Consider the following 25,374-nt stretch of genomic DNA (forward strand, 5'->3'; position numbering starts at 1 on the left):
CTGTATATGTTGTTAAAGACTTGACACTATGTGTTTTCAAATATTTAGAAGAAAAATTTGTCCCGTTACTTTTCAAATAAACTACTGTGTTTCGCTTTAAATAAAGTAGATCAAACACTCCTCTCTCTCCAAAAGGCATTAAAAGTAAAAGATCAGATGCAAACTGCTCAATTATCATTAACCATCAGAAAAATGCAAATCGAAATCAATATTTGCCAAAATTTCACACTCACAAGGATGGCTAAAATCAAAAAGAATACAAATGTTGGTGGAAATGTGGAGAAATTAGAACCCCCACACAATGTTGGTGGGAATGAAAAATGGTACAGCTATATTGGAAAACAGTATGGCAGTTGCTCAAAATGTTAGACATAGGGTTAACATAGGACCCAGCAGTTCCACTTCTTGGTGTATATTCACAAGAAATGAAAACATAGGTCTACACAAAAACTTATAAACAAATGTTCACAGCTATCTTATTTTTGAGGTCAAAAGACAGAAACAATTCTAACATCTGTCAACTGAGAAATGGGTAAGTAAAATATAACATATCCCTATGATATAATATTTTTTGGAATAAAAAAGAGCGATCCATGCCACAATAGCGATGAACCTTGAAAACATGTTAAATGAAAGAAGCCATCACTAATGACCACATATGATTCCATTCACATGAAGTGTCCAGAATAGGAAAATCTAGAAGCATAAAGTAGTTCATCTTAGAGCTCAACGGAGGAGAGAGAGGAGAATGATAGCAAAAGTTTGCAGATTTGTTTCTCTTAAGTCATGACAACATTTCAAAATTGACTATGGTGATGCATATACTGAAAATCAAAGAATTATACATGTTAAATGGGTGAATTTTATGGTATGTGAGCTGTATTTCAATAAAGCTGTTAAAACAAAGGATTTAAAAATAAATGCTTAAAGATGACAAGAAGGGGAGCATAAAGCCCAAAGGTTGTCAACACATTTTTGGAAGATGGAAATCTGGTGAAGGACTGGTAACTGACTAACAGAGTAAACAAAGTTCTGGCAAATCAATTCACACTGCAAAATCCAGGAGAGGAACAACTTGGTGGCACTAGAGAAAAAGGAAGTTAGGTGTTCCATGTTAGTAAGCAATGTTGAGGTTGAATTTTTGTTCTTTGTTGTTTGTTTTATATTGCATATAATTTCTAAAATGTTTGGTTTTTTTTGAGCAGGGGTGCTCTTTGCCAATTTTGTAAAACCTTGTTGAAATGTTAGCATGTTTCAAATGTGCAGAGAAGATCCCACGTTTCTTGCACTGGACAGAACTTGTGACAACTGTTTTAAAGTTGGCATTGCACACATCTGGGGTTGGGGTATGGTGGAGGCAGTAGCTTGTGGAATCAAAGCCTGAAATTTCAAAAAATTCATTTTTTAAATGTATTTGAAAATAAAGTTGTGGAAAAGTTGCATAGGTGGTACAGCCATATAACCTTTATCCAGATTTACCTATTAAGATTTTGACCTGTTTACAATCTCTCGCTCCTTTTCTCCTTCCCCTTCTCTACATATAGGAAGACACATATACGCATATGAAAATGATGCATACATTCTTGAATATTTGAGAATACATGTCATGCATCACACACTTTCTCCCTGAATATTTCATAGTGTATTTCTTTTTTTTTAAAATGATTTACTTAGAGTCCCTTCAAATTTAAAGATTTTTTTAAATTTCTTATTTATTTGACAGACAGAGATCACAAATAGGCAGAGAAGCAGGCAGAGAAAGAGGAAGAAGCAGGCTCCCTGCCAAGCAGAGAGCCCGATGCAGGGCTCGATCCCAGGACCCTGGGATCATGACCTGACCCGAAGGCAGAGGCTTTAAACCACTGAGCCACCCAGGCGCTCCTCATAGTGTATTTCTTATGAAAAAGAATATTCTCTGATAGCACAGGTATCTCCTTTGGTAAATTACACATTGATGTAAAAACTTTTAACTATTCTCCCACTCAAATTCCATTTTTATCAATTTATCAAGTAATGTCATCTGTGTGCGTGTGTGTGTGTGTGTAAACCTCCTTCCAGGATTTAGTCTAGAATCACATACTACATCCAGTTGCTGTGTATCTTTAGTTTCCTTTAATAGGGATCAGTTTCTCAGCCTCTTTTAGAACAAGGCCAGGTTTGAAAAATCAATTCGATGTGCCATATTTATAATCCCTTCTCACCTGGAATTTTTTTTGGGTGGAGCTTATCTTGCTCAGACTTTAAATGATGTTTTTATAGTTGTGAGTCCTAGAGGAATATTTAAAAACAATTCAAGAAATTCAAAGATATGTGGAGGGATTTTTCTTAACAGACATACATCCTGCAGTCAAGGGAGGGTATGTGAAGTGGGGCGGGCTAGAAGTGTATTTTCCTTTGGGAGAGACAATGGTGAAGCTGTGGACACAGGTTAAGAGAGGAAAAGAAGGCTGTCATTACGGACAAACCGTCCTCATATGGGAGGGAAAGGATTGGGTGTCTAGGGCCAAGACTGATTCATCAGCGAGGGAATGTAGGCAAGTCAAGTAAGGAAATGATACAGGGCTTAATTTCAAGAGTTTATAATCTAAATAATGAAGCCGTAAGGGTTCCAACTATTAAATGACTAGGTAACATGGGGAGAAGAAATAAATACATATAACTATCAACAAAAATGACATTATTATTTAACATTGGTAGAGATGACAATAAGGTATTTTGGTGAAAAGGTAGAAGCTATGTGGGAAAAACAGTTTTCATGGAAGAAATAAACATAGGTGTCATTCAAAAAACCAAAAGGTATTGCTAGGTATAGTCCCAGTTGTGCTCATTAGACATTATGCTAGAGGAGCCCACTTCCTAAATCAAGAGAGTTTGGTCTGCTGTGATGCAGCACACTTGCTCTGTAAAATAAAGGAATCTTTAAAAATGTTGGGGGGAGAAGGGGGACTTGGCAGAGAGGAAAGAGGGAGCATCAGGGAGAGACACTATACATGTGGAAGAGAACCGGTAGGGTGTGAATAGCCTAAGAGGGATTTGGGGACAGAAAGAATTACTAAAAGTTTTTAAGTTGTTTGCCTCAGTTCCATGGGTGTGTCGTGCCCTTGTCTCACTCTTTGTCATGCTTTCTGTTCCTCAGTACAGGCTATTCTGCTTTCTTGTGCTTTTTAGTGAACTTTTGAATACATTTTGGTCTTCAATTCTTGTGGATACTTTTGAGGAGCTATGGGGGTGGGGCTGCAGCTGAAGGCAGAGTACATCTTGAGGATGTCAATCCCGGGGTAGAGCAAACCTTCAGAGACGAATTGAGGTCCAAAGTGAGATCACCAAGTAGAGAGAGGGGTCTCAGGTAATATCAGGGTAACAGGGGACCGAGAACATTTCACTAATGTAAATATATGATATGGGACTAGGTGGAGCAGGAAGGTAGGCTGGAGGCATCTAACAGGCCAGGAAGGATGGACACATCTGCTGGGCTGGATAGTGGGGGAAGGGTTGCATGTGAGTTTCTCTCTCCTGTGCTGTCCCCTCCCCAGCACTCAGGAACCTTTGGTGTCTGTACTAAAGCCCTGTGATGTGGGCCCAGAACTCTAGTCTAGCACATGGATTCTCCATGCCCAGCTGCCTGAGGCAGGAGTGCATTTGCAATGATGTGAATCATCTTTGTCTGAGAAGACTTACTGCACCATGGCTGAACTCCAATTACACTTGCTCAGTCTTCCCATCCTTGCCTTCCTGGGTCAGGTGGGGCTCCTTCTTCTGGTGCTGTGCTACCTCTTTCCTCCAAAAGAGGAAGCTGTGTTTACCAGTATTTTGGAAACAGAGATGTCAATCAGGTAAGTAAAGTCCCTCAAAGATACTAAATCTTTCTTTTCAAATAGATGAATTCAAAACAACTTCCCAATGATGCTTTTGCTGAATCTTACAAATTTTAAGTAGTTTATTTTTTTATTCTATTTTATTTCATTTTATTTTATTTTATGAGTCTATGCTCAGTGTAGAGCCCAAGACAGGGCTTGAACTCATGACCCTGAGATCAAGACCTGAACTGAGACCAAGAGCCAGATGCTTAACCGATTGAGCCATCTAAGCACCCCTTCAGTTGTATTTTAATTTTCATTTGGTTTAAAATATTTTTTTTCTTTTGGGTCTCCTTTCTTGGCCTTTGTATTAGTAGTGTGTCATTTAATCTAATCTAAACACATTGGGATTTCCAGTTATCTTTCTGTAGATGATATCTTGTTCAAGTCTACTATGGTCTGAAAACATACTTTGTGTGATTTCTATTTTATATTTGTTAAGGTGTGTTTTATGGCACTGAATATGGACGATCTTAGTGAATGTTCCATGTGAGCTTGAGAAGTATGTGTATTCTGCGGTTGGATGAGGTATTCGATAAATGTCAATTAGAGCAAGTTGATTGATGATGTTGTTTGGGTCAACTGTATCTTTACTGGTTTTCTGCCTGCTGAATCTGCCCATTTCTGATAAGGACTGTTGAAATCTCTAACAATAACAGTGGATTCATCCATATTTACTTGCGATTATACCAGTTTTTGCCTCACCTATTTTGACACTATGTTCTTACATGTGTATCTGTTAAAGAGTGTTCTGTCTTCTTGGAGAATTGACCTCTTCGAAGTCAACGGTAATGCTTCTCTTTACTCCTGATAATTTTCCTTGTTGTGAAGTTTGCTTTGTCCAAAATAATAGAACTACTCCTATTTTCTTTCCGTTAGTGTTAGCATGGTACATTTTTCTCTGTCTCTTTCTTTTTAATCTATCTGTGTCATTATATTTAAAGTGAGTATTTTATAGGCAACATATAATTAGGTCTTGTTTTTTTTTCAATGTGCTCCGACAGTCTCCTCTTTTAATTGGTGAATTTAGACTACTTCCATTTAGTGATTTTATTTTTTTTTTAAGATTTTATTTATTTATTTGACCGAGAGAGGGAGCACAAGTAGGCAGAGCAGCAGATAGATGGAGAGGGAGAAGCAAGCTCTCCACTGAGCCGGCAGCCCCATGCGGGGCTCAATCCCAGGACCTTTGAATCATGACATGTGCAGAAGGCAGTCGCTTAACCTACTGAAACACCCAAGTGCCCCAAGTGATTTTAAATATAGTAGAATTAATATCTCTACCTTGTCCATACTGTTTGCTATTCATTATACCTATTCTCCACCTCTTCTTCTGCCTTTTCTGGTTTTGAAAAAGCATGATATATAATTCTATTTTCTCTCTTTTGTCAGTCGATCAATTATTCTCTGTTTAAAAATATTTTAGTGATTGTCCTAGAGTTTGTAATATATATTTACAACTGCTCTAAGTCCACTTTCATATAATGTTATATCACTTCATAGATAGTGCAGGAGTGTACATTGATGCCATTCATTTCACTTATCCATATACTATAATCACCCAACACACTATCATTATTATTATTAGGTCAATTGAGAATAAGATGAATGAAAGTTTTATTTATCCTCATTCATTCCTTCTATTCCTTTCCTTTATGTAGATCTGAGTTACTTTCTTTCTTGACAAAGAACTTCTTTTAACATTTATGCAGGGCAGGTCTGTTGCTGATGAACCCCCCATTTTTTTTTGTCTAAGTTTTTATTTCTCTTTTATTTTTGCAGGATAATATCACTAGATATAAAATTTTGGATTGGTAGTTTTTTCTTCCAACACTAAACATTTCACTCCAATCTCTTACTTTCATGGTTTATGATAGTAGGTCATAATTCTTATGTTTTTTCCCCTCTAAAGGTGGGGGTTTTATTTACCTCTGGATTATTTCAAAATTTTATCTTTTGTTTTCACACAGTTTGAATATGATATATCCAGGTATAGACTTTTTAAATATTTCCCTGCTTGGTGTACCCTGAACTTCTACAGTGTGTCGCTAACCTGTTATGAATCTTGGAAACTCCTTGGCCGTTATTACTCCAAACATTTTTTCTGTTCTTTCTTCTTCTGGTATTCCAGTTACATATCGATTATACAGTTTGAAACACAAACTGGATATTCTAGATAACTGGATATTCTAGATAACTGGATATTCTAGATAACATAAACTTGGATATTCTAGATTTTAGCATTAAGAAAATTCTTTTCCTCTTTGTATTTCAGTTTGGAAAGTTTCTACTGACATTTATGCACACTCACATATTCTTTCCTTGACTTTATGCAACCTACGGAGGAGTTAATCAAAGGCATTCTTCATCTGTCATACTGCTTTTGTTTTCTAACATTTCCTTTTGATTCTTTCACAGAATATCCCTCTACTGGCTTACATGCATCATCTGCTTTCATATACTGTCTACCTTTTCAAGTAAATTATTCTTAACAGAATAATCATGGTTATTTTAGCTTCTACATATGAGAATTCTGAACTATGTCATATCTGAATGTACACATCTGATGTTTGGTTTGTCTTATCAGTTTGCTTTTCCCTGCCTTTTAGCATCCCTTGTAATTTTTCTTTGAAAGCCAAACATGATGTATTGGGTAATGGGAACTGAAATAAAGAGACCTTTAATGTGAAGTCTTATGTTAATCTGGTTAGGTGTTGGCATGTCTTTAATATTTACTGTAGCTATACATATCAGAGGCTGCAGTTTCCTCTAGTGTCCTTGTTTTTGTCTCCCCTAGTGTTTTTAGGTTTCCCTAAATCTCCCTAAATAAAACCTATACCTTGCAGCTCTTTTTAGCTATGATCCTATTCCTACACCAGAGCTGTCAATACTGTAGTAAGGTGTCAGAGGAGGGGATATGATTAATCATTCATCTTTTAATGGCCTTATGTTCCTGGATTGTGATGTTCACTAGTATTTCAGAGATTTTTGTTTTGTTTTCTTCCACTCTATAGATGAGAGAGGAAAGCTAGAGGGGGCTGCTGTAGTTGGGTAATTTACCTTCTCCCATGGGGCAGAAGCTCTGGTAGGCTTTTCCCCACTGAGTAGACTTCTGTTATGGAAAACACTCTGGGAATATTTCACAATGTTTTCAAAATGGGTTACCTTTCTCCTTTATCTCCAACACTACACTCCCCTGCCAGAAAGAAGAGCATTTTGGGGGGGGGGGTAGCTCTTTACTATGAGAAGCAAGTTGGGTTCCTGGTAATATAACCCATAAATAAATGGGAGGCCCCCATTAGATTGTGATCCCAGGAGTTTCTCACTCTCATGCTAGCCCATATGCATCCTCCAGCAATTTTTCAAAGTGTCTGTTTAAGTGTTCCTACCAGGAGAGCAATGTTGAGCCTCCAGTGCCTTCTGTTTCAGGTAAGCGAATCTTAGGTATGATTTTGTGCACTGACACTCTTGGAAGATTTGAGGTAGTGGTTTGCTGCTATGGTTCCAAGAAATGTCATTGATTTTTAGTCCGTTCAGCATTTTGCTTCTTTCACAGACTGAAGTGATGACTCCCAGGCTTTTAGAACTGGAGCCAGAAGTTGCCCTTCAGAGAATGACTCTTTACTTTCCTGTCCCTCTTCCCATATTTCTCAATGAGTTTGGTAGGGTCAGAGAAACACCTAAAATGGGAAGTCTAAGGAAAGAATAGACAGTAACTCCTCTAGGAAAAGAGATCTGACAGGGCGAAGGATTAAGGAAGCACTAAGGTTTCTACTTGAAACTCACAGTCCATTTGGCTATGGTGGTGGGTCTTGGGTAAAATCCCAAACACAGGGATTCTGCAGTTCTGGTTTGGGTTATTTGGAGAGTATGAAGACTATGCAAGAAAACAAGTTTTCCCAGGTCTTGATCATGAGTCACATTCCCATGTCAAGCATCACTCAATCAAGCCTGCCTTCACGGTGGGCTGATCAGGAGAACAGTGCTGTGCCTCTGAGAAGAGACTGGGGTCTGAGCTATATCCTAGGATACAAGGTCTACCCAAGGGAGCACAGATGTGACTCTCAGGCTTTAGTTTGTATGTCCTCACTGAACAAAGAACTTCTGACTGAGAATATCAAGTGTGGACCTCCCAGAGAAAATCCTCCTTTGGTTTTCAAAGCAAATACTGAAAATATTTATCACCTTAAAAGTTGAGAAAAGCAAAGAACACAAAGTTCTATAAATTAAAGTCCTGGTATTCTTGGATAAAGAATGTCTCCATCTTTGAGAGAAGAGTGAGAGATGAGTCCCCACCCCTCATTCTTTTCTTTTTGTTCTAGCATCAGGGAAGAGCCAAGAGGAGGAAAGGTGAGACTCTGAAAGGTAAGGGTCTGCCTATTCCACCTGAGCTCTCCAAGGCTGAACCTTCCTGTCCTTTCCATGAGGGCTCAGGTCCATAATCTCTGAGGATGCCAGCTGCTAGATACATTCCCTCTCAGATAACAGAGGCCTCAGAGGAGAGGCTCACGGAAACACAGTCAGAGTGCAAAACACTTCTCGGATTCCCTGCTCTGACCATAACTGAGCATGAAGCAGTGATGGATCTGGACAATGGGTGCTGTGCAAGAGGAGGCCATGTGAGACATTAAGATTCAGAACTTCTGAAATTCTGAGACTTTCTGAAAGACCTGTGACATCATGGATACTCAACTTTCTCCCTGTGGTAACCACTGACCCATGTTCCACATAAGGTGTTTTTCAGTATCACATGGGATAGATAATACATACAAAAGCCCGTTGTGAATGAGCAAATAATGTAAGTCTTATTATTATCTTTGATCATGTGACCTTGTATCTTAATTCTTGGAGCTCTTCAAGTCCAATCTACCAAGGATATCTTTAAAGGACACTCTATTCAGCCTCTTATAAGATCTCTTGCTTCTATCTTCATCATTCTCCTGGTTTCCCAGGGTGCAGAATTTGTCAGAAGGAGGAGAGGCAAGAAAGGTGCTTTCTCTTCTATAAAGGTGAGTAAATATTACCTTCTTTCCTGTACCCCACTTTTAAGCAGAGTCTATGTATTTCTATGGCCTCAGGGAAGCCTGGAATTGAGGTGGGATGGAAAATTCTCAGAGTTAGAATTTGAAAGTCTTGGGGATGTTGGTGGGTGTGGGGCAACCTTTGCCAGACCAGCCAGGGTCACATATGTTTGTTCTGGTCCTGGTTTCAGTTTTGTACCTCCTGTCTCCCACAGCCCCTAGGCTGGTGTCATGATACCGTCCAATTCATCAACTGTTATGTCCAGACCCCTTCTGTGGGGTGTGTAACAGCACAACTGCTGAGGTGAATTGGCTGATGTTCCCAGAGGCCCTGGAAGATGCTACTCCTTCTCTGATCCCCTTGGTTTTACAGCTCCTGTGACTCACTCATCATTCACTTCATCTCCTGACTTCTCTACAGCTGCTCCAGGAGACCTAATACCAGCCTCTTTGTCTGAGCCTTTCCCCCAAACCCCCTTCATCTTCTCACCTAACCCAATGACCCCTTCAGCTGGCTTTTTCTTACTCTCTTCCCTGGGCACTCCATAGAGTCACTAGAGCCAAAAGCCTAGGATTCTTTATTCCCAGGGAACCATTCCATACCTCTACCCCTTTCTTTTGACTTTTTTCCTACCATATGATGCTCAGACAACCAGAGGCCACTTTACCTCTGAATCCCATCTCTGCTCTTGACCCGACCATTTCACAGGGTATCAACCTCTTACCAAATCTGTCTCAGACAAGAAATCCCACTGATTCATTTGCTTGTCATCATGCACCACCAACGCCGTCTGTTTCACCACTGCCAGACTTCCCTTTAACCGTGATTCAATCTAAATCGATTTCCATCTCATTGAAACCTGTTCCTGAGAAGTCATCTCCAGATAGCCCTGGTGGGTTGTCTACTTATGTTCCCACAATCAGAGGTAGTGACTGTTCAAACCCATCAAGTTCAGAATTCTCCTATTGACAGGCCCATGCCAAGAACATGTTCCTTTCCTCCCCACATTTTCAGCAAGAGCAGGTTTCCTCCATCAACCAGAAACCTATCTCTGGAGAGAATCTGCTACTAAGCACAAGGAGGCCAGTGGAATTTCTTTCCCTGGCCTTAACTTTCAGGCCCTCTTGGAGAGAAAAATGAAGAAGAGAATGGATTTCCAGATTTTAGAGAAGAAAGTAAAAGAGGAGGGGCCATTTTCCAAACAAATGTGATCAGAGTACCAGTAGACATCTTTAGGGAATTTGTTGCATCTGTTTGATATACAGGTCACCACAGCCCCCAAAACTGGCTGGAAAAATGAAGGCAAACCAGAGCAGCTCTCTATTTATCAACAGCTCCTCTATGTCAAGGCTTTGGCAGAAAACTTGCATCAGAAATATAGCCAGCCCTTCTAGGGTCTTCCTTCTTTGCACAGTGAGTCCTTAGTAGCCACTCTCCTGTTTTCTAGCAGTACTTCCCCACTAGAGTCTCACTTTGTCTTATTCAATGGAATTCATAATACCTCTGCCATCAAAATGCAAGCATCTCCACCACTTCCTCATTCAAAACCATTTCCTCTCCGTTTCCTCTCCCCATTGTACACCCCCAATCCTTGCCTCACACCCTGTCCCCATCCCAGTCCCTACTTTTTACTCAGGTGAACACCCACGCCCATTTTCAATCCTGCCTCCCAATCATAAACACCTTCTTCATCCCAGATTAGGGACAGTGGAGTATCTTTCCATAGATCCAGGAATGAATCAGACTCTCCTATCTTGACTGAAAATCAACACCTGGGATAGTAAGTGTTGCAGAAGCAAAAGGAAAGTTTGTGGGCTTTAGTCCCTGTGTTCCAGAAACCTAAAGAAACCATTTGTCCTTGAGCTCCCAACCTTCCGTTGGTTTGCCGGCCATCCCATGCCTATGTACCAGTCTCCATCCTTCCTGGCCATTTTCCTATCATCTGTGAACCCCAGGAGACACCAGAGTTACATAGCCCAAGGAAGGTAATCCCACGCTGGTGCCTGCATGACTGTAGAAATCTAGAGTCTCTAGCGCTGATGGAGCCTCAGCATAAATCATCAGAACTCTCTCAGCAAAAAGGCTGACACGTTCACTCACAATTCGCTGAGTTTCAGGGCCATAGTAACAGGGATCTAGCAAAGACTGAGTTGCATCTCCCCGGAAGGTTCCATGAGAGGGTCCAAACAAAGTTCCAGCTAAGGTAGGATATGAGGAGGAATCTTGGGTATATCCTAGAGAAGAGTTCAGAAGACAGCCCACAAAGCGTCTCAGAAAGCTACCTAGTGAAGGGTCGGAGGGCTGCCTTGGAGACAAGTAACTGTATGTGTTATTCACGGAATCACTCAGGGAATGAATTATTAAATGTCTCAAGGAAGGACACAGACCAGAATCAAATGCAAAATATTCTTAGTTTACATATGAGCAAGTTGTTTTGGCAGATCACTGCGGGTAGGAGTCCTATAGGTGTGTGTTATTCGTGGCTGGCTGATGAAAATACATTGCCTTTCTCTGGGAGTTTCCAGACTGCTCCAGAAAACACAGATTCTGAAAAGACAATGGTGGGTAGGGTTTACTGCCAGAGCACCACTCTAGAGCATTCTTTTCTTGATCCCAGTACACGACAGGTGCTAGAGGCCCATATTATAAGATTTCACATGAGTCAGAGGTGGGGTCTACCACTCAGGGTTCTTGAATCCATAAAATTCTCTATGTTGAGAGAAGCCAAAACAGCCTCTCCCAGAATTTGACTTTCCCTCCTCAGCCATGCATATTTCTGGGGTGGATTCCAAAGCTGAGTTTTTTAAACCCCTTGAGGGACGCTCTAAACCTTTTTTGGGAAACAAGGTGAGAACAACAAAGTCAGTCCCCACTGTGGATCACCCTCTCCCTGCTATGTCATCTATGAGCAATGAAGGAAAGGAGGGCCTGAAGGCATCACACTCTGACACTGACCATAAGACTGCAGAGGGTATGCAGATAGCTGAGTGGGGCAGCCAGACTTTTCAGCCCCTTACACACAGCATCAGAGCTCAAGTGCATCCCAGTGAGACTGTACGAGACAACACATTGTGGCCAGAGGTACGCACAAGGCAAGCTGGGGCTGGACATGAGTCCATGCATGACAATGTCAGTTCCAGTAACAGAGTAGAAATGGAACAGGGCAAAGTGATGGTGGAGAAGAATTTAGAACATTTTGCCATGTCCAACTTGTCTAGGGATATATTCGACACCAAGGAGCTCCGTCTCCTTCAACCCCAATCTTGGGACACCTTGACAACCAGTGAGTTGGGAAGCTCCAAAATGATAAATGTCAACATGAGCAAGGTAGAAACTGCCCTGACCATGGAACACCCCTCACCAAAAGTACTGGTTCCCCAAGATTCTTAACTATCAGACCTGAAAAGACAGATCCTGAATGAGTTAAAGTTTAAACTGGAGAGTGAGGAGCATAACCAGGCTCAAGGATGTCCCACTGACATGCCTCTTACTTCAGATAGCTTGACTTCCAAGGCTTCCCTGACTCAGTCCCAGAGTGTGTGCAGCGGGGACATGGAGCATCCCAGGTGCTGCACGTCCAACTGAAGGACAGCAAAATTAGCACAGAGCAGCAGGAGGAATCCTTGGACTTGAAGCTGGCCTTCTGTAAGGGCCAGCCTATGAATTTCTCACAAAGAAGAAGTGCAAAGAAAGTGAGACCTCAGGATCCCAAAGCAAGAAAATGCAGAAGTGAGGACTCAGGAGTAGGGACATCTGCAGGCAGAGAGGAGAGCCTCCATGCTGAGGTGAGAAAATTAGAGAGTGCTTCCCCAACTCTGTCACAGAATGAACAGTTTCCTCTTGAAAGTTACTTCAGAAAAAAATGAGGCAATTTTCTCAGTGGATCAATTCCAAGAAAAAAAAATCACATGGCATCAAGAATGTCCCCCTCAAAAATCCAAGTTCATGTCCACCTTACTGCAGCACCAAGACGCAGTTGAAAGTGTAGCTGCTTTTGGGAGTGATTGGCCTCCTGAAGCTCAGAAGCTCACTTCTTTCGGGAATGTCCTAGAAGAGAAGCTGGCACGTATGTATGGATCTGAGGCCTCAGAGTTAAGCCAGCAGCAGGAGGAACTGACAAGAGACCTCCCTCCAACTACTGGGCTCTCTCTGACCCACAACAAAAGAAACCAGGAAGTATCACATCCTGCAGCCAAGAAGCTGCCTGTGCTAACCAGAACTGTCTTACAAGTGTCAGACACAACAGAGACAGGGTCAGACATCCCCAGAAAGCTGAAGCCTTCAAGGATCAACTATAAAGCCGGGGTCAACCCCCTTCTTCTCTGCCCTCTGGGGAGTCTGTGTGTCATCCAAGCCCCACCTGTGTGCATCAAGTATGCCAGGTCCTTTGGACCACCAGGGGTGACCCTGACAAAAGTATTGTGTTTAGCAATTTGACTCTTCTACTCAGGCAGAAAATGCTTCTCTAGCACTTCCAGGGAGAAAAATTTCTCTAAAGAAATCATTCAGTCCTTATTGAGGAAGCTTCACAATTTTCATGACAATATATCCTCTGATGAGAACAACCTTCAGCACAACCAAGAATATTAATCCTCCTCAATAAATGTTTCTTCTAATAGAGAGTGGTGCTCTCTGTGTGCTGCACTGGGACTGGGGCTGGGGCTTGTGCTCAGGGAAAGGAAGCAGTGCATTCAACTCTTAGTGGTTAACGCTTTTGGCTTCTACAAGTACACCAGTCCCTTGTACAAAGCCTGACAGTGGCCTTCTCAGTTTTATCCTGGGGTCCTTTATTTGGTTTGCTCTGATGTCCTGTATTTAAAACATTTACATTTTGGGGGGTGCCTGGGTGCCTCAATGGGTTAAGCCTCTGCTTTCAGCTCAGATTATGATCTCAGGGTCCTGGGATCGAGCCCCACATCAGGCTCTCTGCTCAGCAGAGAGCCTGCTTCCTCCTCTCTCTCTTTGCCTGCCTCTCTGCCTACTCATGATCTCTGTCAAATAAATAAATAAAAATCTTTAAATAAAGTATTTACTTTTTTTTTTCATAAAAAGTGTAACGTACTTATTCTGAAAACCTTCAGGCCTTTACAGATAGTGAAAAAAAACACTTAAAGTCTAGAACTTGATTTAAACTCTCTTTCATCTGCTCCCAAACTATTTGTCCAGTAGGATACTATGTCAGCTAGGCCTCACCTCCTGGAGGCTACTCAGGCCCAATGATACCATTTTAGCATATGAATATACGGGACAGTCTTTGAGCATGAAGACAGTGCCCTCAGGGATGTTGCCAGGGACATTGTCGTCCTATATGGTGCCTGCCTTCCCAGACATGCAACATTTTACCCCAAGGTTTCAGTAATTGAGGGGTACCATAATTATCTATTGCTGTGTAATGGATATTCCAAAATGTAGTGGGTTAAAAAATACATACTTATTATCTCATGGCTTTTGTGGGCTAGATATTTGGGTGAGGCCTACCTGGATTCTCTGCTTCAAGGCTCCTTTTAAGGTATCAGCTGAGGCTACTACATTCTCATCTGGAGGCTTGACTGGGGAAGGACCAACTCCCGTATTCATTCATATAGTTGCTGGCAGGATGCAGTTCCTCAAAGTCCGTTGGAATGAGATCCTCAGTACCTTGCTGGCTCTTGGCTGGAGCTGGCTGGTTCCTTATCAAGTGGGCTTCTCCAGCATGGCAGCTTACTTCATCAAAGCAAGGAGAGAGTTTGCAAACAAGAGAGAAGTTACAATCTTTTGGAAACCAGTAATGGAAATGACATCCTATTAACTTTCCTTTATTCTATCACTCAGAGGCAAATCACTAAATCCAGCCTATGCTTAAGAGGAGGTGTAATTACACAAGGGTGTGAACACCAGAAGTGGGGATGATTGGAATCTTCTCAGAAGTCTTCCTAATGCAAGGGTTTCTTCTTGGACACCCTATTCAGTTTGCTGAAGCAAAAGTGGCCAAAGGTGCCATGTAGATCTTTGTCCTCATTCATGTCCAAGTCATCAAGATCAAAACTGCTTAATGGCTAAAGGAAGTGGCACCTGGTAAGTAACCATCAAAGAGATCGGAGCATCCAAAGGAAGGAAGGAAAGGTGACATAGAGAGGTCAAGGTAGTTTGGGTTTATCCTGAATGGTTAAGTAAAATAAACCCTGAGAACCCCCTGACTTACCAGTCTTCAAACTGGGGGGCGGGGAGGGAAGCTGGTGTAATATGGCTCATCTGGCTCTACCACAGTCTCTCTCTTTTGCCCTAGCTCCCAGACCATAGGTGTGTAGAACTAACCTTCAGCCTCTGTAGACTTAGCCAACATTATAGAGAAGAAGGGAACCCTACAAGTTGCAAGGTTTAATTTCTGTTCTTGTTAATATATTCAATATAGCACATTCATCATTTCAAATTTAATTCTCATAACTTGAACATCAGAGAGAACGGGTCACTCAACTACTGGAAAAGGCAGTACTAGGGATCTCAGAGCACATACTCCCATTTTGGGATATTTTCCACATACCTATGTCTTGAAGGCTCTGATGCCTGGGAACTCTGTCACACTCAGGCACCCCTATTCTTTCTGTGATCCTGGGGATCCTGAGACCACACTGCCCCAGCTAGGATTCTGCCTGCTTCGGCACCAAGGCATCTTTCAGACAGGGACATCCCTCACTGGAGCTGACTTCCAGAAGTTCTGATTTTGTGCTCTGCTACTCTATCACTTGCCCGTAGCCTGGTGATGGAGGCTCCCTCCACTCCATGGGATTCCCTCCTTTGCACCTACTACTTGGCAGAACATGGTCACTTTTCTGTTTGTAGAGTTGCAGGTATTTTTTTCTTTGATCGCCCCTTGATTTCGTAGGAGGTTCAGAATGATTTGATAGCTATCTAACTGAATTCCTGCAAGCAGACAAAACTAAGGTCTCTTACTCCTCTGCCATCTTGGGCTGCAATCTCAATGCCTATTTCTTAATCCCCTCTCATAGATGGGCAACCTGAAGGACAGAGAAGGTAATATATATTTAGTGGGCTAGCGTGAAAGTGGGAGCCAGGGATGGAGAGCCCCCTTATACTGTGAGGAAGTATTTGGATGTAAATGACAATAAATATAACTTAACTGACTTAAAAAGGAGAATCTGTTGACTTAGGTACCTGAAAAAGTCTGGGAATAAGGTTGGACTAAGGTATGAGGGTTCATGCTGGGGCTCAGTCAATGCCTTCAAGATTCACTTTCTATCCATTTCTTGGCATTCTGGACTGATTTTCTGTCAGACAATTTTTTTAAAAAAATTTTTCCTTCTTTTTTTTGGTTTTCTTTCTTTCTTTCTTTCTTTCTTTCTTTCTTTCTTTCCTTCCTTCCTTCCTTCTTTCTTCCTTCCTTCTTTCTTCCTTCCTTCCTTTCTTTCTTTCTTTCCAATAAAATAGAATGTATTATTATCCCCAGGGGTACAGGTCTGTGAATCATCAGGCTTACACACTTTTCAGCACTCACCATAGTACATACCTTCCCCAATGTCCATAACCAACCACCCTCTCCCTACCCACCTCCCCCCAGCAACCCTCAGTTTGTTTTGTTTTTTTTATCTTTTTTTTTTTTTTAATTTGACAGAGAGAGAGATCACAAGTAGGCAGAGAAGCAGGCAGAGAGAGAGGAAGGGAAGCAGGCTCCCCGTTGAGCAGAGAGCCCGATGCAGAGCTTGATCCCAGGACCCTGAGATCATGACCTGAGCCAAAGGCAGCAGTTTAATCCACTGAGCCACCCAGGCGCCCCAACCCTCAGTTTGTTTTGTGAGATTAAGAGTCTCTTATGATTTATCTCCCTCCCCATCCCATCTTGTTTCATTTTATCCTTTCCTACCCCCCAAGCCTCCCACATTGCCTCTCAAATTCCTATCAGGGAGATCATATGGTAATTGTCTTTCTCTGATTGACTTATTTTCCTCAGCACAATACCTTCTAGTTCCATCCACATCATTGCAAATGGCAAGATTTCATTTCTCTTGATGGCTGCATAGTATTCCTGTGTGTGTGTGTGTGTGTGTGTGTGTGTGTGTGTGTGTGTGTGTATACATACATTTCTTCTTTATCCATTCATCTGTTGGACATCTGATGGACATCTAGGTTCTTTCCATAGTTTGGCTATTGTAGACATTGCTGCTATAAACATTCAGGTGCACTTGCCCCTTTGGATCACTACATTTGTATCTTTAGGGTAAATTCCTAGTATTATGATTGCTGGGTCACAGGGTAGTTCTATTTTCAACTTTTTGAGGAACTTCCATGCTGGTTTCCAGAGTGGTTACACCAGTTTGCATTCCCACCAACAGTGTAGGAGGGTTTCCCTTTCTCTGCATCCTCACCAGCATCTGCCATTTCCTGACTTGTTAATTTTAGCCATTCTGACTGGTGTGTGGTGGTATCTCACTGTGGTTTTGATTTGTATTTCCCAGATGCCGAGTGATGTGGAGCACTTTTTAATGTGTCTGTTGGCCATTTGGATGTCTTCTTTGCCGAAATGTCTGTTCATGTCTTTTGCCCATTTCTTGATTGGATTCTTTGTTCTTTGGATGTTGAGTGATTTTGGATACTCGCCCTTTATCTGACATGTCATTTGCAAATATGAAAAGAGGATTTCTGAGTACATTCAAAAGTTCTAAAGAAGTCCTCTTTTTAATCTCCAGACTTTTTTGACATTTTTAATCCCTTAGATTAAAAGTGGAGGGGGTAATCAGCTGAAGTTACTTTAAAAAAAGAATAACTTTACTGAACTATAACTGACACAGAATAAATTGCACACATTTAAAGTGTACAATTCAAGTTCTGACATATATAAATATATGTATATACACAAACCCATGAGGCCATCACTACAGTCAACATAATGAACATATCTATCACACTGAAAAGTTTGCTCATACCCCTTTTGTAATCCTTCCCTTTCCCTCCTGGTCCTTCTGTAAACCAATGATCTGCTGTCACTATAGATCAGTTGATTTTCTAGATTTGTATATACATGGAATCATTCAGTATATACTGTTTTTTTATTGAAAGATATATATGCCATAACATTTATCATTTTGATCCTTTTGAGTGTATATTTCATTGGTATTAAGCACATTCACAAGTGTGTACTATTTTTTATATGACTTGTTTCATTAGAGTATTTTGAGATTCATTCATTTCAATGTTGAATAGTTCACTCCTTTTTATCACTGAACAGAACTGCATTGTATGACTTGTTTATTTATTCACTTATTAATGGGGATTTTGGTTGTTTCCAGTTTGAGGTTGTTATAAATAAAGCTGCGGTGAATATTCAAGTATAAGTCTTCGTAAAGACAATTTTTCATTCTACTGTGCAAGTATGAAGGAGTAAAATGGCTGGGGCACATTTTACTTTATAAGATATTGCCTGTTTTTCAAAGTCCGTATAATGTCTTATATCCCCACCAGTGGTGTGTGAGAGTTCTAATTCCTATACAACCTCACCACTGTCTGGTATGATTAGATTTGTTTTTTCTAGTCTCTCAAATAGTTGTATAGTGGCATTTTATTGTGGCTAAATAACTTGAAAATGGTTTGATCCTTTCAGGTCCTGCTTTTAAGATTTGTTAGATGAGGGGGTGCCTGGCCGGCTCAGTGGGTTAAGCCTCAGCCATTGTCTCAGGTCCTGATGCCAGGATCATAGGATTGAGCCCCACATCGGGAATCCCTGCTCAGAGGGGGGCCTGCTTCTTCCTCTCCCTCTTCCTGCACCTTGTCCTGCTTGTGCTCTCTCTCTCTGTCAAATAAATAAATAAAAATATTTTTAAAAAAAGATTTGTTAGGTGGAATCAGAATAATGGTCAGTCTAGGGATAATCATTCCTCAGTGCTGAACTATACCCTTTGAGTTCTCTATACAAAATCTCATATATCATGAGGTTTTCCAGAGAGGTTGGTGGAAGACGCACCATGCCCAGCCTTCCAGAAAGGAAGGTAAAACTGATCCCTGTTATTCTATCTTGGCAGAAAGCTGAAGACTTCAACTGGCTTTTGACCATCTTCTTTAGTAGTTCAGGCCAAGTAGATTCACACTTCACTATGGAAGGTGAAAATACGAGGCATCTATTTTCTTGGGTGTTCAATCAAAACAGAACAGAAAACTTCACTTAACATGTTATTACATGTATAAAGGATAGTTCCCTGTGTGTTTTGTTTGGCTGAGTTTCCATAAATAATTTCATATGACCACAGCACAGGGTGATGATGGTTCTCTAGGTAATGATGATATGTCATGTGCATCCAGTTTATTCTGTCCCATAACTTCTCACATATACAATGACTCCAATATATTTGATAAATTTACGATTCAAACTTGGATAAAATGAGTGTGATTAAAAAGTAACTATTGAATTGGGGTGCAAGGCATGTTTCTGGATTCATTTAGGCCTGGGCTTAAATCCTGGCTCTTCACCTACTCTTGTTAAGAATTAGGAAACTAACTTAACTTCTCTGAACTGGCAGGACACCAAGTTGTTTGCAAGTAAGGGAAACAGGTTCACAATTAGCTAGTTAAATATAATGACATAATGTAATGCACTGTTTTCCATAAAATGTATATCATGCACTTCCATATAATGCATGCAATGATGCAAAGCAATTAAGGTACAACATAATTAATATATTAATATGTTTATTGAAATACTATATTATATATTAATGTATTTTTAAGAATTATTATTACACAATGGAATAATTTATTATCACACAGACTAAGGCAATCCATAATTTCCTGAAACATGGACATTCTAGAACTGTAGAAACTTAGCAGTAAGTCTATATGAGAAACACCTCTCTAGCACTAAGGTTTATAGGTTTAAACATAAGGGTAATTCAAAGGTACTCCAGCAATTTCAACTCTTCTCTCTTTTAATGATGAACAAATGAAAGATTATTCGATTAAAAAATATATTAGATAAGATTAAATGACTTATCATTATTACTAACTGTTTGTACTTGAGTAATCTGGAGAATTCAATCCTGCAAGCCATCTTGCCTTTTAACTTGACTATTAGGTTTCCTTTGCTGACTTTCTCACCTGTAGAATGAGGACATGAGTGGTACAACATGTCGCTGTTATGGAGATTCAACACAATAATTCTTGTAGGGGCGCCTGGGTGGCTCAGTTGTTAAGCATCTGACTTCTGCTCAGGTCATGATCTCAGGGTCCTAGGATGGAGCCCCACACTGGGTTCCCTGCTTGGTGGGGTGTCTGCTTCTCCCTCTCTTCCTCCCTCACCTCTGCCCCTGCCTTACCCCTATCCCTCCCCCACTGACCATGCTCTCTCTCTCTAATAAATAAAATCTTAAAAAAAAAAAGATAATTCTTATAAAGTACTTAGCATGGTACCCAATAAATATAGGCTATAGTTACTTTACATACACTGAGGAATTCACACAACAGTGCTTTAGATCAAGGTAAACTGAGAGCTTTAAAGTTCTTGCAGTGGGATCATCACAAACTATAGACCAATTCAGTTGCTTCAAATAAATAACCACAGATTAAATAAAGTACCTTCAAAGGTTATACACCACATTGTTAGCCTCTTAAAATTGTGGAGTGATATTTATCTGTTTCAAATAAAAATGTATTTGGGAGCCATTGTAAAAAATACTAGTATAATCTTGTTTATTTTACATACTAACTGAAGTCTGAGAAAACCATTGAGAGGACCCAAAATTATCAAGAAATTTTATATTTTTATATTCTGGATTCTTCAGATATGGTTGAAGTCATAATTCCCCAATCAGAATCTAAGCTTCTTGAGACTATATTTGTTGCTTATTATCACTTATTACTTGTAGGTTAACAAATAAATAAACGTGTGCTAAAATAACCAGATCCCAGACACCTTCTTCTTTGCTCCATCTTAAAATATGAGGTGTTAGTAGAAAGAAAAAATCCAAAAAACAAACAACAAAAAAACACTGATTACCTAGTTATACACATCTATATTTAAAAGTGAATTTGAAGCAATAGGTATAATTATACCAGCAATTTGCTCTTTGGCACTTCAAACTAATTCCCATGCTTCTAGATTCATCTGGGTGAAATTAAAATTAACTATTTTGATCCTACTTCACTTATCCCTATCTTACCCCATCCTTTGATGGATTATCTGTCCAAGAAGTTTTCCCTTTCCTTATGCACTCCAGCCTTTACTGATCTCCCTCACTTTCAGAATCCTAAAACACTCACGCTCTGTTACACAGTAAAAAATGTCTCCAATATGTAGGTATTTTTCACATTTCAAAGTTGCTGCTCTGAGAGAGAAAAGCCCTAAAATTAGGGTGAAGCCCTGGGTTCAAACCCTGGTCTCACTAAATAGAGGCTGAAGGGACTTGCTACTTGACATCTCTCTATCTCAATTTCCTTATAGGTAAAACAGGGATTATGTTTTAAAATTCTGTATCTTGCCATGGTGCCTGAAAAATGGTGTATTAATTGCTTCTCAATTTGATTGATTCAGTGAGTGACTGATAAAATTCTCACCAATAGTAAAAATGTTTTACTATTTATTTATTTATTGTGGATGACCCCACAAAATTCCACAATACAAAGTGGATGGCCTATAAAGTTTTCTTTATGTGGCTAGTGTGTTGACATATATCAAATAGGTACAGAGTTTCTTGTCCTGATGTCCATGGACTTCAGGAGAATAATGCATACCTGAGACGGTATGAAAAATTACATGTGTGTACTCACAAATGGATCTGACGGAGAGGAGAAATCAACAATGTTGAGAACCATGGTTCATCTCAGACAATACAAAACCAGAAGTGAGAGAGTGGAAGAGGGAAGGGGAATAACCAATTCAAGGTGCCAAAGGAGTTGATGAGGGGGGAGCAGGACTGTTGGTCAAAGAAACAGTGGGTTGGCTACTAATCTAGTTCTGGTTTAGTCCAGACCTAACTAGTCTAATGAGTCCATGATCCCTCTCTAATTGGTCTAATCAGTCAACCTTGCCTTGTCCACAATGTCCCTACTCCCCACAACAGTGCCTAGAATAGGAATGTACCAATTAACTGCTAAGAATTTCTTTCAACTTTCTTACCTTATAAAATGAAGCAGATTGAGTAAAATTATCTTTAAGGTTCCTGCCGATTAGAAAACTCTTTTACATTTGAAGCTAATTATTTTACATTTGAAGCTATAATTATTTTATGGGGAACAAACAAACATGGAAACTGCTTTTCCCCATGGAGGGAGGGTCAGAAGTCAGCCTCCTATTCCAGGCTCACACTTAACAAGCTTGCTTCTCACTGAAACTCACCTCCAGCAAGTCATTCCTCAGAAAGATGATTTTCATTATTCTGGCCATTATTCTTTAAAGTAAACTACTGATGACAACTTCAAATCCCTGCTTTCTCTTGGGGCTCCTGATGAGGGGCAGGTAACAGATCAGTGCATTAACAAATCAGTATTAGTTGAGGAGTTACTCCTCTCACAGCCAGGCTTTTAACAGGCCTGGATTTAAATGGCATTGCTTTCAAGCACATTTCCTTCATCAGTATTTGAAATTTCAAAGAGCAATCTATGTCAAGGATCTGAATATTAAAATACAGGAGACCTTTGGAAATGCAATTATTGTTTTCTCCTATAGATAATTTGCAACTGAAAAAAAAAAGTTGCTTTGGGTGAGATCCTCTGGGAAAATATCACTGAACCCTACTGACATGCTTTGAAAGAATTAGGTATTCAAACTACCAACAAGGCAGCCTGGGCTCTGTGGTGCTGTTCCAGGAGTGGCAATGGCTCTGTACCAGATGAGCTTCCCAGTGTGAACTCATCAGCCCCCTTTCCACCCACATATCCACATGAACTGCAAAACACTCTATACAACACTGGGGCTCGGGGCTGCAGCTCACTGTAATGAGACAGTTCCTTCTGGTGCACACAAAGGAGCATTAGAAGAATCAAACCTATAAGCTTTCACTGGGTACTCCTCTCAAAAAACTCGAGGCAGTTGAAATTGCCTTTAACTAGTCCTGAAATGATAAATACTGCAGCACAAGGTGTTGGTTTGAGTGAATATAAAGGAATTTTTAACAGTTTTAACTGTTCAAAAATGAAATCAGATGCCTTTAGGGTTTTCTATTAACCAAAGTTGTTCGAGCAAGCCAAGCAGTCTACTATGGATGGGATTCCCACAAAACTTGGGGGGCTCATTTTTCAAGGCTACCAGAGCTTTGGGTTTCAACCTTTCTCTAAAGCAGACCTCTCGTTAATATGCTTCATGGCAGTGACATGGAAATTTTCAGACACAAAGAGGCAGACAATCTCACATAGTATTTATCCTCTAAAATTTGATACCAAATATTTTTATGGTTAGCCCACCATACTTTAGTCCTCTGTGGGACTCTTCCATGGGCTGAGTATCCCTGGGCTCTCTGGCATGTGTTAGTACCTCCATGATTGGGCAAATGGAAGATACATCATGACTTCTTAGTCCTGACGTTTTCCCCAGAAGAAAAAAAAAAGTGTTACATACTTCTACCAGGGCATAACATGCCCCCTTTGGGAATTTCCCCCAAACTCCCCATCACCTTTTCAAAGAAGAAGGAAAATGAGCAATATTGTTGAGTACCAGGAAATACAGTAACAGCTTCGGATACCTTCATTTCATTCAAATTTCATTCATAAGAATAACACTTTGAGGTAGTTTCAGTATGTCCATTTAACAAATGAGAAGTCTCAGGCTTTATTGAGAGTTTAAGTCAAATGCACAAGGTCACACAACAAATAACACAAAAGCCAGAATTCAGACTTCCTTCATTCAGATGCTCCCACCCCTGACCTATCTAGAACTCTAGCATATAAAAGTGTGGTCATAAACCAGGAAACAAAGACCTGTGCATCTTTATTCTGACTATGAAATTATTCTTTCAGTAGGCTTTGCAAGGGAGGTATCATTAGAGTGCAAATAACCTAAAGGAAAACTTCTTTTTCCCTGAAAGCTGAAGTGAAAAGAATGTGGGAGAGCTGGGCATTGAATCGTCAGGGAACAGCTCAGCTAAGGAAAGCTCATCCACATCAATCAGCTCTTGGAGTCAGTGCCCTAAGAGAGAACTGACACGAAATTACACAAAAAGTTATGCGGCTCAAGACACTGAAGCTCTTCTTGGGAAGAAAAATCATCTTTCATCCTCAGCTGACCCCATGAAGAAAGGGGGCAGAATAAAACCTGGGAGATGACAATCTGAGGAACTGAGGTGGAATTTTGGTGCAGTGGGAGTGAGCACAAGATGTATTTTAAAAATGGAACATCTGCATAGATTCTGCTGAAGTTGAAATGAATGTCTCTTGTTCAGCTAGTATTTCAGGGGCTCCTGTGTGCTCCTCGTGGGGGAAACGGTGCCCAGATCAATGACCTAGCATCAGAGCAGCTAGTGGTAGAACAGACTACAGAGCAAGACACACCGGCAGACCAGACTCACAGGTAGTTTTGAACATAAGACCTCTGTTCTTGTGCTGGCTGAAGACTCATGAATTTCACAGAACTACAGCTGGGAATTGAGAACCAGAGAAAAAAGGAATGGGGGAATATGCAGCATTCAGTGATAATGTCTTGATGGTATTCAGAAGAGAGTTTTTTATATTCTCAACTAAAGCATTAGGGGAAGAAAATGAAAACTTGGCCTCTATCTCACACCACACACAAAAGTTAATTTAAGAAACTCTGATGTTTTTAGAGGAAAACATAGAATATTTTGTAAAAAAATGAAAAATTGTTCTGGATAGGACACCAAAAGTACTAACCACAAAAGCAAAAGCCAGGCTCAAAATGATGCATATTCTCTCTGATGCCATGTCTAATTCAAGCCCTCTTCTTCTCATGAATTTTTTGGGGAGGGGAGGGAGACACACACACACACACACACACACACACACACACAGAGTGATTATCTCCTTTCTCTCAATTCCTGTTGTAATTGTCTGAATTATCTTAAAATTATCTCACAGTGTTTTCATATTGATTGTGTAGAGTTACTTATTGGCTGTCAGCCATGGTATGCTGGTAAGAGTTTAGTAAGGGGCTCTCTAGAGTAAAAAGCCCTGATCTGTAATCTTTGCCAATTTCTGTGGTGTAAATACTCCACCGTGGCCTATCTCAAGCCATCAACATGAAGTTACTAGATGTAGAGCTGGAAAGATATCCATACGACTGCATGTGAGCCAGCACAGCTGGTTTCCACACATCCCTGGTTGCCTGTCTCCCCAGTGAGTCTGAAAGCAATCCCTGGTGGTCTAATTGAATTTAACATGCTTCCTCAGTTTCCTCATTTGGTAAAAGTGGGTAAACATACTTAAGAGAGTAACTTCCTCAAGAATAATTCATTCTAAGGCTCTATTTGAAATTTAAGAAATTAAGACTGGATATTTGCCCAATGTATCTCCAGCAGCCATAATCTTTTTCTAGAAATAGCCTCCGTTTTCTCTTTTGGATTCATCC

The 25,374-nt window shown here is 40.4% G+C and overlaps 1 pseudogene across 1 annotated transcript; it reads left to right on the top strand.

Annotated features, from left to right (window-relative positions):
* Positions 1 to 9,518: 9,518 nt before the first annotated feature.
* Positions 9,519 to 12,745, top strand: LOC308353291 (spermatogenesis-associated protein 31D1-like; annotated as a pseudogene). Its single transcript has one exon. The product of its transcript is annotated as a spermatogenesis-associated protein 31D1-like (transcript).
* Positions 12,746 to 25,374: the final 12,629 nt, after the last annotated feature.

This window comes from Martes martes (genome assembly GCF_963455335.1).
Source record: "Martes martes genome assembly, chromosome: 12".
Lineage (NCBI taxonomy): Eukaryota > Metazoa > Chordata > Mammalia > Carnivora > Mustelidae > Martes > Martes martes.